Consider the following 14670-nt stretch of genomic DNA (forward strand, 5'->3'; position numbering starts at 1 on the left):
AGTAGTTCTCAGCCTTCCGCATGCTGTATGTTCGGCCACCCAAGGGGTTGTGAACCATAGGTCGAGGACTTCCGGTCTAAGTGCTCACTGCCACCACCCCTGTCTCTATCAGCTTAATGATATGACACCATGTATTGTCTATATGATGTCAATATGTCGTCCCTCCTTTTGAGAGTTTACAAAGCACTTTCCAAGTCTTGAACAAGACAAGAAACCTGTGAGGGACCCTACTGTTCCCATTTTCAGGAAAGTAGTTGAGGTTCAGGGGAGCTAGTTTACATGCTCCAATGACACACGCAGCTTGGGTAGACATGAGCAAGGACTCAGACAGGGAATCTATTCCCCGTGATGCCATCAATCCCAGGTAAATCACTGTTTTTCTAGGTCTTGGGTTCTTCAGCTCTTAAGACAAACTCTCAACAATTTCCTGAGCATGAGAGTGTAGAACCATTAAAAGAAAACAAGGACCCCCTTCCTTACGCACCGCATTCCCAACTTCGAAACAGCCCCCGAGTCGGACCCCCAGTATGCGCACATTCATGGTCACGTGAAAGGGAAAAGGCTCTGTGTCGTGAAGTGACTTAAAGGACCGATTCTGTTCCTGCAGAACAGCTGGGAAGAGCCAGAGAGAACGCATCACAGCATCCCCTGTCATCCTCGTCAGCCCTGTCATCCCTGATGTGGTCCTCCTCCTTGGGTGGGAAATCCTGAAGTCTGAGATGACAGGAGAGTACTGCCCTCTTCTGACCTCAATCATTTAGTCCCTCTTATATAAGGGCTCGGCTTGAACATAGAGCAGAAAGATGGTTCTGTGCCGGTCTAGCTGGTTATGGTTATCTCTAAATAAACACGAGTGAACGATCAGATTTGCTGTGTCACCGGCAATGGGTCAGAGTAAAACAAATCACCCTGCCTCGTGGCCCAGCGGCCACCTTATTTTTATTGTCTTACTTCTCTTCATATGTGTAGGTGATGTGTGTGTGTGTGCACACGTGTGTAGGCAATAGTATGCCCCAGACTGCATGTGATGTCAGAGGGTAGCTTTGAGTATCAGTCCTTGCCTTCCACCATGTTGGAGACGGATCTCTTACTATTTGCTGTCGTGTGAACTAAGTCAGCTGGCCTGTGAGCTTCTGGGAGTTCTCCTGTCTCTGCTCGCCTCACTGAAGAAGTGCTGGGATCATCAACAGACACTGCTGTGTCCTCAAGCTTGTGCAGCAAGCATTTTATCTGCCTGGTCATCTTCCCAGGCCCCACAACTGCCACTTTATTAATGCCATCTTCTAGGCAACGGAACCTGAATCGCGGGCCAATCAACAAGATTTCGAAAGCCTGTGGCCACAGGGCTATGCTTGAAGGTAGAGTTTTTACTAGTATTCTGATAGACTCTGGATAATAAACCAGAAGATGGCTTCCGCTATAAAGGAAACTTGTGCCTCCCAAATCCTGAGAGGCGGAGGAGGAGGAAGAAGAGGGAACAGCTCATGGGAGTCCCATGAAGTACATTCCAGTTGGGAAGCTGAAGAAGGAGGCAATGGAAACCATAAGGGGGGGGGCTTTCTTGCAGCTCTTCCATAAAGGAGTGGACAAGAGAGGTAAGCAGGCTCAGGGGAGCTAATCTGAACCTTCCAGAAGGTTCTACTTAGGAAATGTTACCAGTTCATGGATGCAATCCATTTCAGGGCCACATACTCTCTCTTTTAGAAGAGCCCAAGCCAATTCACAATTAATGAATTAATTGTGTGTCTGTGTGTGTTTTGTGGTGTGGTGGGTAGCACGTGTTTTGGGGTTAATTGTCAAGTCCTGGGAGAGGTAGAAATCCCCATTGGTATCATTTGTTGTCCAGTCTCTGCATAATGGGAAAATGTAGGGCTTGTCTCAAGTCCTTGCTCGAGTTGTCTGGGAATCTGGATCATCTCAGCTAGCTATCTCGAAATTGTTCTGAGCACTTAGTAGTCCAAAGCCGATCTTTCCGTGGTGTTAATCAGCTTAATGACTTTACCATAGTCCACGTGGAATCATCTTTGTGGGGTCCCATCATCCTTTTTGAAGATTTCAAAGTTGCTGTTAGCCGTAGTCATGGTTCTCTGTAGATTTTTTTCTTTTTTCTTTTTTTTTTTATGCCTCCTCTGTGGTTTGGAGCAACCACAGTCTGATAAATGTCTGTCTCTCAGAACCATGAACATTCTTCCCTAGAAGAGAAAATCTTCACAGCAATTTCTCCCCACCATTTGCTTTGCCAAACTTTTCCAAACTGACCTTTGCCGATGCTTTCTTGTAACACGATGGCCCTGGCAATTCTCTGAACAAGCGGCAGTAAGCCCTTCGTCCCCGGTAACAGCATCATGGTAGTCACCAACGTGATGAGAAGGAGCCAGCAACTCGGAGCAGCAGCCGCTGCCTCCATGGTCCCACCGCCACTGTTTGTGGCTCAGCCTACCAAGTCTCCTTAGCAAGCCTCCTAGGCTGGCCTCAAACTTGGGATCCTCCTGCCTCTGCCTCCTTCAGTAAATCCAACCAGTGTGCTACCACAACTGGCTGAGGGTAGCTCGGGTCTGAGCTGGGGCCCACAAGGCCACAGGCAAGGGGCTTTTTCGAGAATTCGTACCACGAATGTTGGGTGCCAGATGTAGCACGAATCTTAAAAGGTCTTATTAATAAAAACAAACCTGGAGCTCAACAACCAGGTCTGTTTCGGCTGCTCCAACAAATTACTAGTAACTTAACCACTTACCACAAGTTATCATATTATAGTTCTGAGATAAGAAGTCCAAAATTAGCTCCCTTGGGGTGGAAGGTAAACGGTTTTTCAGGTGTGTGCCTTCTGGAGACCTGGGGAAAATGGTTCCTATGTTTCTCTGCCTTCTGGAGGTTAGCCTGCGGTCTGTAGCACATGCCAGCTTCTTCCTTCAAATCCAGTGACACTGTGATCCCTCTGTCCCTTTCTCTATCGCCACATTTCTCCCTTTCCTAGACTGTGGCAGGGAAAAATCTATGGCTCTGAGATTGCATAGGATTAGATCAAACCCATGTATATAATCCAGGATAACTGCTCATCTTTTAATTTTATTATTTAAATTATGTGTGTGTGTGTGTGTGTGTGTGTGTGTGTGTGTGTGTGCGCGCACATTTGTTATTGCATGGTGGTGTTGGGGGAGAGGAGTGTACACCCAGAGGTCAACCTTAGCGGTTTCTCAGTCAGTACTCACCTTGTGTTTTGAGACAGGATCTCTCACAGTCTAGGCCTCATTGATGCAGCTAGGCTGGCTGGCTGGCCAGCCCTGGGGATCCCTCTGTCTCTACCGTCCCCAAACTGGGATTACAAACATGTGCTACCACAGCTAGGATTTATATGTGGTTCTGGGATCGAACTCTGATCTTTCTGCTTGTGCAGCAAGCATTTTACTGATCAAACTGTCATGCCTGCAAAAATCCCTTCTGCCATGTCAGGGAACACACTCTCGGGTTGTGGAAGAGGCTGACAGTCACTGCACCCCACCACAGTCACAAAGCTGATATTCTCAATGAGATGCCAAGATTAGGCCTAACCTAAGGAGATTATCTCCTTAGGAGCTAATGACTCTCCATAGATATTTTTTTAAACTGTTTGTTTGATTGGATATCAAATCAGTTTGTAACAAAGTTTTATAAGCAAGCAATACTTATAATAATATGTTATAATATAGTGTAATATGCAGTATTATAATACTAGGAATGGCCTGATTTTTATTTATTCAAATTACAAACTTAATTTGTCATACCATAAGTTTGTCGTCATTTTCTCTATGCCTCTCCTTCAAACAAGCCTGAGTTTCCTCTACCTCAAAAGAACTTTAGGAGCTTGGGATTTAGCTCAGTGGTAGAATGCTTGTATACAAAGCCCAAGAGCCTGGGTTTAGTCCCAAATATAGAAGAAAACAAAGCAAGACAAAACAAATAAACAAGAAAACAACCACAACAATGGAAAAATCTACAAAATAGATTTTACTCTTCCTATCCTTTGTAGCTACACAATGGTTCATCTCCTTTCATGGCTGGAGTTCTCAATAAAGAAAAGAAATATATCAGCCTGTGCTACCTGAAGTTTTTTTTTTTTTTCATATTTTCTTTACCACTCAGAAGCCAAAGGTTTAACTTCTTTTCTTTTCTTTTTTCTATTTTTTTTCCTGAGACAGGGTTTCTCTATGTAGTTTTGGTGCCTGTCCTGGATCTTACTCTGTAGACCAGGCTGGCCTCAGACTCGCAGAGATCTGCCTGCCTCTACATCCTGAGTGTTGGGATTAAAGGTGTGTGCCACCACTGCCCGGCTTCAAAGGCTTAATTCCTGTCTTAGTTTCTTCTCTACTGGCTACTGCTCACCCCTGTCACTCATTCAGTTCACCTTGGAATTGCACAACTTTCCTCTGACTCATTTTCCGCTTTGATTGACATACCCAATGTTGTTTTCTTATCACAATGCCTGTGCCTTATCACTCATGCCTGGATGCTTCTGGGGTGCTCTGTTACCATTTTTTTTAAAGATTTATTTATTTATTATGTATACAGTGTTCTGTTTGTATGTATCCCTGCAGGCCAGAAGAGGGAGCCAGATCTCATTACAGATGGTTTTCAGCCACCACGTGGGTGCTGGGAATTGAACTCAGGACCTCTGGGAGAACAGCCAGTGTTCTTAACCTCTGAGCCATCTCTCCAGCCCCTGTTACCATTTTTTTTCACCATCATGGCTAGATTAATTACCATCTTTCTTCTTCTGTGACGTCACAGCCCTTTTTTCCATTGATCAATATCTTGACGGTGTTTAAATCCCCTGCGGTCTGAATCAACGTTTGCAATTTCATCCAAGATTCTTCGTCAGAAGACCCTGCATCCTGTCTGGACCAGGTGCTCACTGACCCATGAGCGTACCTTGCTCATCTCTGACACTGGATGTGTATGGGTTTTTCCCTTGCTGAAATGCTTCTTTCTCACCACCAAAGTGCTCCCATGCATCCACATCCCATCAGCACTCTGATGGGCACCTCTATTTATGGCTTCCCATCCTCTAACCACGTTACCGTCCCCTGAGAATCTCTGCTCAGCAAAGAACTTCCACCATGGCAAATTATCACAAGTTACTCATCTCCTTGCTCCTTCTGCTGGGTCCTCGGCAATGTTGATGGTTTCTATAGGTGACAGTGATGTCCACACCACACCCACAACAACCTCTCCATTCACCCACCAGATCTCTTCCCTTCTTGTCTGCACATGTGAGGTAAGAGTATAGGGAATGGCTTAGCAACCTGGGATCCGTTTGGTTGGGGCTATGCACACACCCATATTCTAACAATGTCTTAAGCACCACTACTTGCACGTACTATACATACATACCTCTGAATATGGATGGTACGGGGGCAGATCTGGCTTGGGGTACAAGGGAAACTTGTCTTTAAGTAAATTCTCAAGGAAAGTCCTCTGTGAGCTATGAGTATGAGTAATAGGGTGTACATATTAAAACTAGGTGTCTTAAGGAAAGAGACAGTGACAGTGAGCAAATGTTGATGTAATACAAGCTGACAGTCAAAATAGAGAACCACTTGATTACACCCTAGTAACCAAACTCCTCCTGTCTTGTGTATCCTATAAAACAAAGTCCCAAACAATAATGGGAGCCTGGCATATCTTCATTTATGTGGTCCACTGTTGTCTTGCAGTGTATTCTGTTCCGTTGCTTTATTTATTTATTTTTTTAATAAAATCTCCTCAATGCTATGTAATCTCTGTGGGCTTTTCTTTCAGGTCAGGAACCTGGAAACACCTAGTCCAGACCCTGACCAATACCAACACACCTACTTTGCCCAGAAAAACAAAACCCTAAAAGCTCCCTTTCTTTTCTGTATTATTTTTCTCATTAGACATTTCTGTTGGTGCAGACATATATGCCAAGCTTCAACAAAATATACTCTACCTTATTCCCACCTCCCCCCGCCTCTCCCCCCCCCCCACTTATTACCCCTATGTGTAAGTGCACTCTTTGAAAGCACGGTCTAGATACACTTTTGTTTCTTGTCATATTCTTCCCTGGATCTACTCCAGTCAAGCTCACACCCCTACATTGTTGAAACTCTTGTAGTTAAGACCACCAGTGACCTCTGCATTGCCAAGCCCCACACTGATGCCCCAGCTCCCCGTCTTGCTGGACTAGTCACTGACTTTGACATGCTGACAATTCCCTCCTGTCTGAAATACTTTCTCCTCTTGGTTCCCAGGACTCTGCACTCTCTCTATCTCTTTGGCCACTTCGTTTGGCTTTTACTGCTCTCCTAGACACCAATAGATAATGCTTTTCCATGTCACAGCCCTTGACCTTTTCTGTCAAGGCTTACTCTCTGGCTGACATCATCCAGTCTCATGGTTGAAGCCTCGTCTATATTTGGATTCTCCTGCTTCCAAGTTTCTATATTTAGCCTGAACTACTTCCTTTAACTCTATACTTGCATAGACCATGGTTTGCTTAACTTCGTAGCTAATAGAAATCTTAGTGCACCCCATCTGAGCTCTTAATGTTGCCCACATTTCAACTCCACTTCCCACAGCCTCCCCTTTGTCCATCGATGAGATTGCCATCCATTCTCTTTTGTTATTACGATGTAAATCCTTTTGATTTTGCTTTCAGTATCTCCTCAGAAACCACACACTTCTCATCATGATACCTTCATCATGGGTTAAAAGCTGTCACCTGCCTAGGAAGTCAACGAATAATAGGTGTAAGTTCAGGCTGGCATCGTGGCTCTATCAGTAAAGAATGACCTGAGCAAGTTGCTCACCTCTGTGCTTCTCCAGGTTCCTTACTGGGAAGACTTAGATAATAACAACAACGCTGCTCTTGCTGATGCTGATGCTGATGCTAGTAGTTGTGAAAAGATTAAAGAAAAAAAAAACCACATATAAAATATTACCAGCTCCTGTCAAATAGCATATGACCAATACATGCTAAGTATTACCTATAAACCTGCAAATATTTCACTGCAATGGTGAAAGGTAGTCAGCCAGATCAGAGAAGTTATAGAAATTGCTATCCTCCTAAGCATAAACCAAGCAGAACTTTAGATAGCCAAACCTAAGCCAGGTGTAGTGGGTGGGGAGGCGTCAGTCATCTCAGCCCTTTGGAGGCAGAGGCAAGAGGATCAAGATTTCAAGGCCATCCTCAGATACACAGTGAGTGCAGGGCCAGCCTGAAACATGAGATGCTGTCTCAAAAATACAAAATAGATAGATAGATAGATAGATAGATAGATAGATAGATAGATAGATAGATGGATACCCAAACCCACACTGAATCAAGCTGGAGAATGGTTGCATCAACTCCTCTGATTTGTGCCTGTTGCATGGTCCATCCGTCTTGGGGCAGCTTGTATCCAGCTTATAGATGGACAGACAGACAATCCATTGCTCACATGCCTTGATCATGTACCATTTACTATTATCCTGTTGTTTTCCTCTGCTTTGAGAAAAATTCATCTCCAAATCTCCTCCCAGATCCCAGGAACCTCAGATGGTCCTAATCCCAACACTGGTTGTGTTCCAGGCCGACCTCCCACCACCCCAACACCTTTTAAGGATTCCATATCTGGTGTACTGTCATCTCTATCAATGATAACATTTAAAACTGAACCCTGTAAGTCCAGCCTGCACCGGTCTGCACCAGGTCCTCTGCCTACAGGTTATGGCTTCCAGTTTAGCATTTTTATGGGGTTCCTCAGTGTGCAAATGAGTGGGTCTCTGATTCCTGTGCCTTCTCTTGGGCTCTTTTCCTTCTGTCGGTCTGTTTCATCCAACTTCTATGCTATAGTTTTTGTTTCATCTTACTATATTTTATTTTATTATACTAAAAAATAAATGAATGAATGAAAATCTAGCCAGTAGGGTAAAGGTTAACAACTGAACTGTCATTTATACCTGCTGGGAGAGGGAAAATTAGTTTTCCCCAATAGGGTGACACTGGGTATATCAACCACTCCAGGACAAGCCCCATGTTCAGGAGTAGTTGATCAACATATAATTGGAGCCCTATAGTTTATGTTTTTGGTGTGTGTGTGTGCGTGTGTGTGCGCGTGTGTGTGTGTGTGTGTGTGTGTGTGTGTGTGTGTGCGCGCGCATGTGTGTGATTTTATTTGGTTACAGTTTGGTTTTTCTTTTTTCTTTTGGGTATGGCTTTGCTTTGTTTTCTTGGTTTTGGGGGGGTTTATTATTTGTATTGGATTTTTGTTTTTTGAGAGAGAACTTAAAGTTGGTTGGGCAAGGAGGGGGAGGGGGTCTGGAAGGACTTAGTGAGGGGAAAAATATGATCAAAATATATTTAAAATTTAGAATTGTTTTAAATAATAAAAATATAATTAAAAGTACAGTAAAAACGAGTCCTATAAATCCAATTAATATTTCCATAAAGACCATTTTAAATTCTCATTTTATTGACAGGAGATTATAAAAAGGCCTAGGCTTCTTGGGAAAAGTGATGATACAGAAAATTGTAAGCCACCAAATGAGACTAGAAAAACTAATAATTACAAATTTTAGGATGAGGCCAGCCAGGCATCTTTGGGAAAAAAAAAAGAAATTGAGTAATTAAATAATTTCCCTGACCACCCGAAAGTAACCTTCCCTATTTGTGACTAAACTTCAGTCCTCGAAACTTTGGGAATTTCTTTTGGCTAAATGTGAGGATTGCTAGAGAGAAACACTCTCTGTCATGTCGGGATTTTCATGGGGTTTCCTAAGGCACCTGGTGACTTGGCTGGAAAGCACTAAGAGACATCTCCCCGACTGCCAGCTCTCTCTCCGACTTGCCACTCACATAATCTAAGGCTCTCCATCACATGCAGGTTACCGACACCAAATAAATTAGGCAGATGAAGCTCATACATCAACGCCACCTACTTGGATTCCTTTTTGGCCACCGATGCATTCCCTCTCTCTCTTTTAGTGAGCCTCATAAATCTGACCCTGACAAGGTCCTGCCCATCTCCATCCCACAGTGGGAGGTGAGATGGTAATTTGTCCCCAAGCTTTCGTTTGAGTCTCTCCTTGAGTGACCATCAATGCCATGTGGAGGCCATTCATTACAGGGGCTCAGGTGTGACCATGAGGATCGTATGCCAAGGGCTGCCAAACTGGTGACTCCTTCCAGAAGGACAGCATGGTTCTCCAAGCACAGTGTGCATCAGATGCTTGCACTCCGCGGTGCCTGAGCAAATTCTGGCACACGGAGAGCTGTGAAGAACAGAGCACAACCTGAGATATTCTTCGAGTATCCAGTTGTTCACAGGGATTCACATCCAAGCTAATGAATACCTGGGCTCGCCCAGGTTTTCAAGAGATTTATCCAAATCAAGAATTGAAGGCAACAAAAGAGCTGTCCAGGGTTCGACCTTGCTCTCAGAGGTGGGGATGGATGTTTATGCACTCACGTTGATTTGCATTTGATTAAGTCTTTGTCTCCAGATCCTGGCCATGAGAATCAGGAAGGCCAACCCAGTTCTCACAGATGGAGCTCATAGGCCCCATCCCTTACCCAGCAAGCCCTTCTGCCTTCTAGGACCTGTATCTTTGAGTCGGGATGGTGCCTGAATCCTTGACCTTCTCTCACCTTAAAAGGGAGGATGTTTCTTTTTCTCTTCCTATTCAGGTGCTGTTCAAGGCTGACTTAATGGCCCCTTGTCCTCTGAGAGCCCCTCTATTCCTTAGTCAAGAAAGGAAACGTCCAGATACTCTTACTCACATAATATGATTTGTGCTTGTAAGATACAGTAGCTGTGGGCAGTTGTTTCATAGAGAGGCCTCTCTAACTCACCCACTCTAAAGACCTTGGAAGGTGGAGACACCTTATCATGCCCTGGCAGCTTATTTCTGCTATTCACAAAATAGTGTTAAATCCCCTTTATGGGCCCATAACAAAATAGCCTATTGAAAGAGCCTAATGGTTCCTCACAGTCTTGAACGCATATCATCTCACTGCTACTACAGGCCATGTATGTGTTTAGAGGTTTCATACCAAGCCCTCATGCTTTTCATTAGGGTCCAATCCTCACAACAGTAATGGTCTGACCACAGGATCATGGCCTGCAAAAGAGAGTCTTCAAATATTATTGATGGAGATGATAAATAATAACAATGACAACGGCCGTCAATCATGTTAGACACCTGCTGTGCATCCGCCTTCGCATCCATTGTGTCTCTGTGTGTGCTGTGTTTTTACATTCTTCTAGCACCCTAAGAAGGATCCTACTTTTATCCCCGCTTCACAGAGCAGGAACCAGAGGTTTGAAATCTTCCCTTCTAATAAAGCTTTGTGTTTTTCAGGATCTCAGAGCCTAGAGCTCAACCTCTCAGCTTTTTAAAGCTACCCTTCCCTTGAACAATCCCGTCTAGTCCCATGAACTTGACTGTCACTATGAAATTAGTATCTCTATGTTGACGTCACTATTGTCAGTAATGGACCATTACTGTTCCGAGGATTGGACCCTAATGAAAAGCATGAGGGCTTGGTATGAAACCTCTAAACACATACACTGCCTGTAGTAGCAGTGAGATGACATGCATTCAAGACTGGGAGGAACCATTTACGCTCTTTCAATAGGCTATTTTGTTATGGGCCCATAAAGGGGATTTAGTGATATTTTGTGAACAGCAGAAATTTCTAGTCTGAACCCTCTCTTCTGCTTGGGAACAAACCCAGGGCCTTGCACACACTGAGAAAACATTCTTCCATGAAGCAACACCCCCAACCAGGCTGCTTCTCTTAGTCTCAGATTCACACATCCAACTGCCTTTTCCACCGGGCTTGCTAAGTGCCATCTCAAAGTCAACATGTCCAAAACGTGTTTCTCCTTCTTCCAAGTACTTCTCTCCTCCAGCCTTCCCCTCTGAGCTCACAGCAAACTGTTTGGGAACTCACACTGAAGAAGTTGCATGGTTCTTGATTTCTGGCCTTCATCACCTGCACTCACAGAGATTCTGTGAGTTTGACCTCCATCCATTCCTCTCCGTTTTAGCTGATGCTTCCTTGGCTCACATGCTAATGGTACCTACCTTGTCTAGACAGCTGCCCCATGGCTGGGTTCCCTGCCTGATACTTGTCATCCCTAGCCCCCAACCAACTTCACACAGCAGTCTGAGTGACATTTAAAAACACGAATCCATTCATGCCCTTTCCCTGCCTAAAACTCCTTAAAGATTTTCTTTTGATTCAAGTCCAGGCTCCATGTATGGTTGAACTTGCCTGATACTGCAATGTCATCTCATACTTTAGCTCTTCTTCATTCATCCATCCCTCGTTAACTGTTCTCCAGCCACAGCTCCCTGCTTTCAGTTCCTTGGTGCCCCGGGCTCTCTCTCTTTACAATACTCTCTCCCTGGCATCTAGGAACTCTGTACATAGTATTCAGCAAATGAAGACAGTAGGTTGTCTTTTTATTCTAATGTAAATAACAACAGGAAAAGTGTGTCTCTAATCAGTTGCCTCACCATTCGTATCTATGACATCTACATTAGATGCTCTTGCTCTAGTAGACCCAGGGAAGAGAAGGGAGTGAGAAGGATATGATGATCATGTGAGGTAGACATTTATAGTCCAGTTGTTCAGAATTATGTATCTAGGAGGCTGGGTAACTGCCTGCTTTGGGGTACACAGGTAGAGAATAGCGAGTTTCTCTTAAGCAGGCTGCCCCATGTACATTCTCCAGGTCCTGGTGTCTGTGCATAGATACAACCTCGAGAGAAGGTTTGTGTGTCCGAGAGAATGGGTAGACATTTGGAAAGCCTGGCTCTTTTGTCCATCCGGGCAGCATCACAGATGGCTGTGAATTGGAGGCCGTGGACATTTTAGCTATGTCCAATTCTGCTTTGGTTGTCAAATATGGCCCAAGAGAACAGACTCGAACTCTCGTATCTGCACCCACAGATAAGGTGGTGAATGTACTTAGGTATGGCAATTAATGAGCCTCCATCTGCTAGCACATCACACTTTGAGTGGGACTTAACATGGTTATGGGTTTCTTCGAACATCTCCCCCCCTCCTACCATATGTGCTTAAAGGATCCAAAAAGGAAACAGCTTAATCCAGGAATGTGAAGAAGAATGGTGACATTCTGTGGTGTGTCAGCAAGATGAGAAACTATCAGCCACCATCTATTTCAGGGTTTTTGTGGTATTTTGTGGTTTCAGGCATATAGTCCGTGACAAAATGGCACTGTCAGGATGACTTACCACACGTGTGGGATACAGAAGAGCACCGTAGTGTGGGTGCTGCTTCTAAAATAGACCTTTGGGTTTGCCCTGAACTTAGTTGACACAGAAGAAAATATGTCTTCTCTTCCAAGGGCCTGAGATGGTGTTGATACCACATGGCTTATCCACTTCAGAGCGGAAACTTCTGTCTCTGGACTAGATTTTCCTCTTGTACTTTGTATCTCTGTGACATCACTTGTCCAAGCTGTCCCTCTTCATCACCTCTTACATTTCTGTTCTCCTTCTCCACCAACCTAAAGCTTCCTGAGGGTATGCATGGACCGTGTTTCCTTCATCCTGGCAGAATCCAGTGAGACCTAGCACCAAGACTTACTTTGGAAGTGCTTAATATATCTTGAGTTAAAATAAAATTGCTTCCAGAGAAAAACTTAGAGAAGATACCTCAAGTATTTTTAGAAACGACATATTGTAGATCAACAACATAATTGACTACATCCTTACATTAAGTATTGAAAAAAAAATGTGTGATATTACCAGGAAAAAGAAAGTCTCCTTTTATTATTGGTTGAGTGAGGTGGGCTTAATCCAAGTGTTCAAAAATAAGAAAGGATGGTACTTGAAAATCTTGGCACTATCACAAAAAGGTGAAAATCTCTTAGAATATTTATGGCCAACAATGTTAGCTGTGCATTGATATGTCAATAAATCATTGTTGTAGCTCTGGGATACGTGGAGGTAGTTTGTGTGTGTGTGTGTATGTGTGTGTGTGTGTGTGTGTGTGTGTGTGTGTGTGTGTACCTTTTTATAAGGAAATGTCTGTGTAAAGAACTTCTTACTCTAACAATAAATATGATCAATGTCATATGGCACCCAGATATTATGGCAAATGTGTTTTTGTTTTCTAAATATTTAAACACGGCCAGCATATCAGTTGGAGCTTTTAACTGCTGTGGGAATGCTTCACAGCAGCAAAGAAGGACTCTAGAGGCATAGAGGGGATTATTCTCTCTACTCTAAGGAGTGGGAAATGCAAGGTGAGAGAAAGAGACATTGAGGAAGAATCATCTGGCAACAGTGTCCGTGGTAACCACAGGAAAGGTGGATCCTGAAATCTTGGGGACAAGGAGAGCACTGTCATGCCAATCCAGAGGTAGTGCTAGAGGCATGGGCATTGCTAGTGGGACAGACCCAGAAGGATGGATATAAATGACACTGCAAAGGAAAACGCTTCGCCACTTGGAAAATTCTGAAATGCCGCATTTAAGTGGCTTCCATGAATTGTCAGCAGGGGAGAAAGAGAGCTTGGGGGAGACAGCTGCAGCATGGGGAAATACAAGCTTGAGGTTTGGACAAGCTGAGCTCAAGACAGTGACATTCCCAGGCGGAATGCTTTCTAGATTCCCCTCTGTCACTTCAAGACCTGGCTCTGGGGTATTTGTGAGGGGTGCACTGGGGTATTTGATCTGGAGATAGCAGAGACAAATTTTAGACACGTGAACGAAGCCAAGTTTGAAAATGTCGAGGTTCTAGCTCAGCTGGTGCTGAGCCATGCATGGGCTCTCTCTGGATGTGCAATCTCTCACGAGCTTGACCCTGGGCCAAGCTCAATGTCCTCATACCTTAACCATATTCTGGCTCAGACTCCTGTTCCAGCCCTCTGTAAGCACCCAGAGTGTAAGCAGCCATTAGAGTAGTCTAACTAGATGACTTAAAGATGTGGAAAAGTACTTGTTTTACAATGTCCATAAACACTGAAATTTCCAGATGTACTAGATGGACATAAAATCGAAGAGTTATAACCTGAATGCAATGCTAATATCTCGGATACTATTTTCTTGGCAAAGTTCAATCCATCCTCGGAGAACTGACTCCAATGTCTCTCTGCGGCCCGCCTGCCTAACTCCCTCTTCCACAGGCAGCTAGCCTTTTTACAGGTCCACATTCCTGCAACACTTTGTTTATATTTCTGCCCCAGTATTTACCTCTAGTTCTGGGCACGGGTCTTTTTCTTGCCACCAGACTGGAAACAGCGTGGAGATGGGAACCCTTTTCTCGTCTCTGTACCCCTCCCTTTCTAACGGCAGTGGTTGGGTGGGTGATAAATCATCACTGGAAATATCCAACGGAGGGATGTCGAAAACGAGGATGAAGCAAAGTACAGCTGCTGTAGCAAAGCCAGTATACACATCACATGTCACTTTTCTCCGACGCCGCTAATGCAGCACCAGCAGAGGCAGCACACTCTCATTACACACTGCTGGCCCGTATTTGTAATGTGTGACATTTTTTTATGAACTACTGTCAAAGGCAATCCATCATGGAGTAACCTTTAGATTATATGCTGGGGCTTGATTTTAAACAGAGACGTAAATGAACCCCAAGGATGACGCTAGTTCCCAAGAAGGTTCTGATCAAAGAGTTCCATCCAGGGAAACCAGACAGAACACT

Source organism: Peromyscus maniculatus, chromosome 22 (assembly GCF_049852395.1).
Source record: "Peromyscus maniculatus bairdii isolate BWxNUB_F1_BW_parent chromosome 22, HU_Pman_BW_mat_3.1, whole genome shotgun sequence".
Taxonomy (NCBI): Eukaryota; Metazoa; Chordata; class Mammalia; order Rodentia; family Cricetidae; genus Peromyscus; species Peromyscus maniculatus.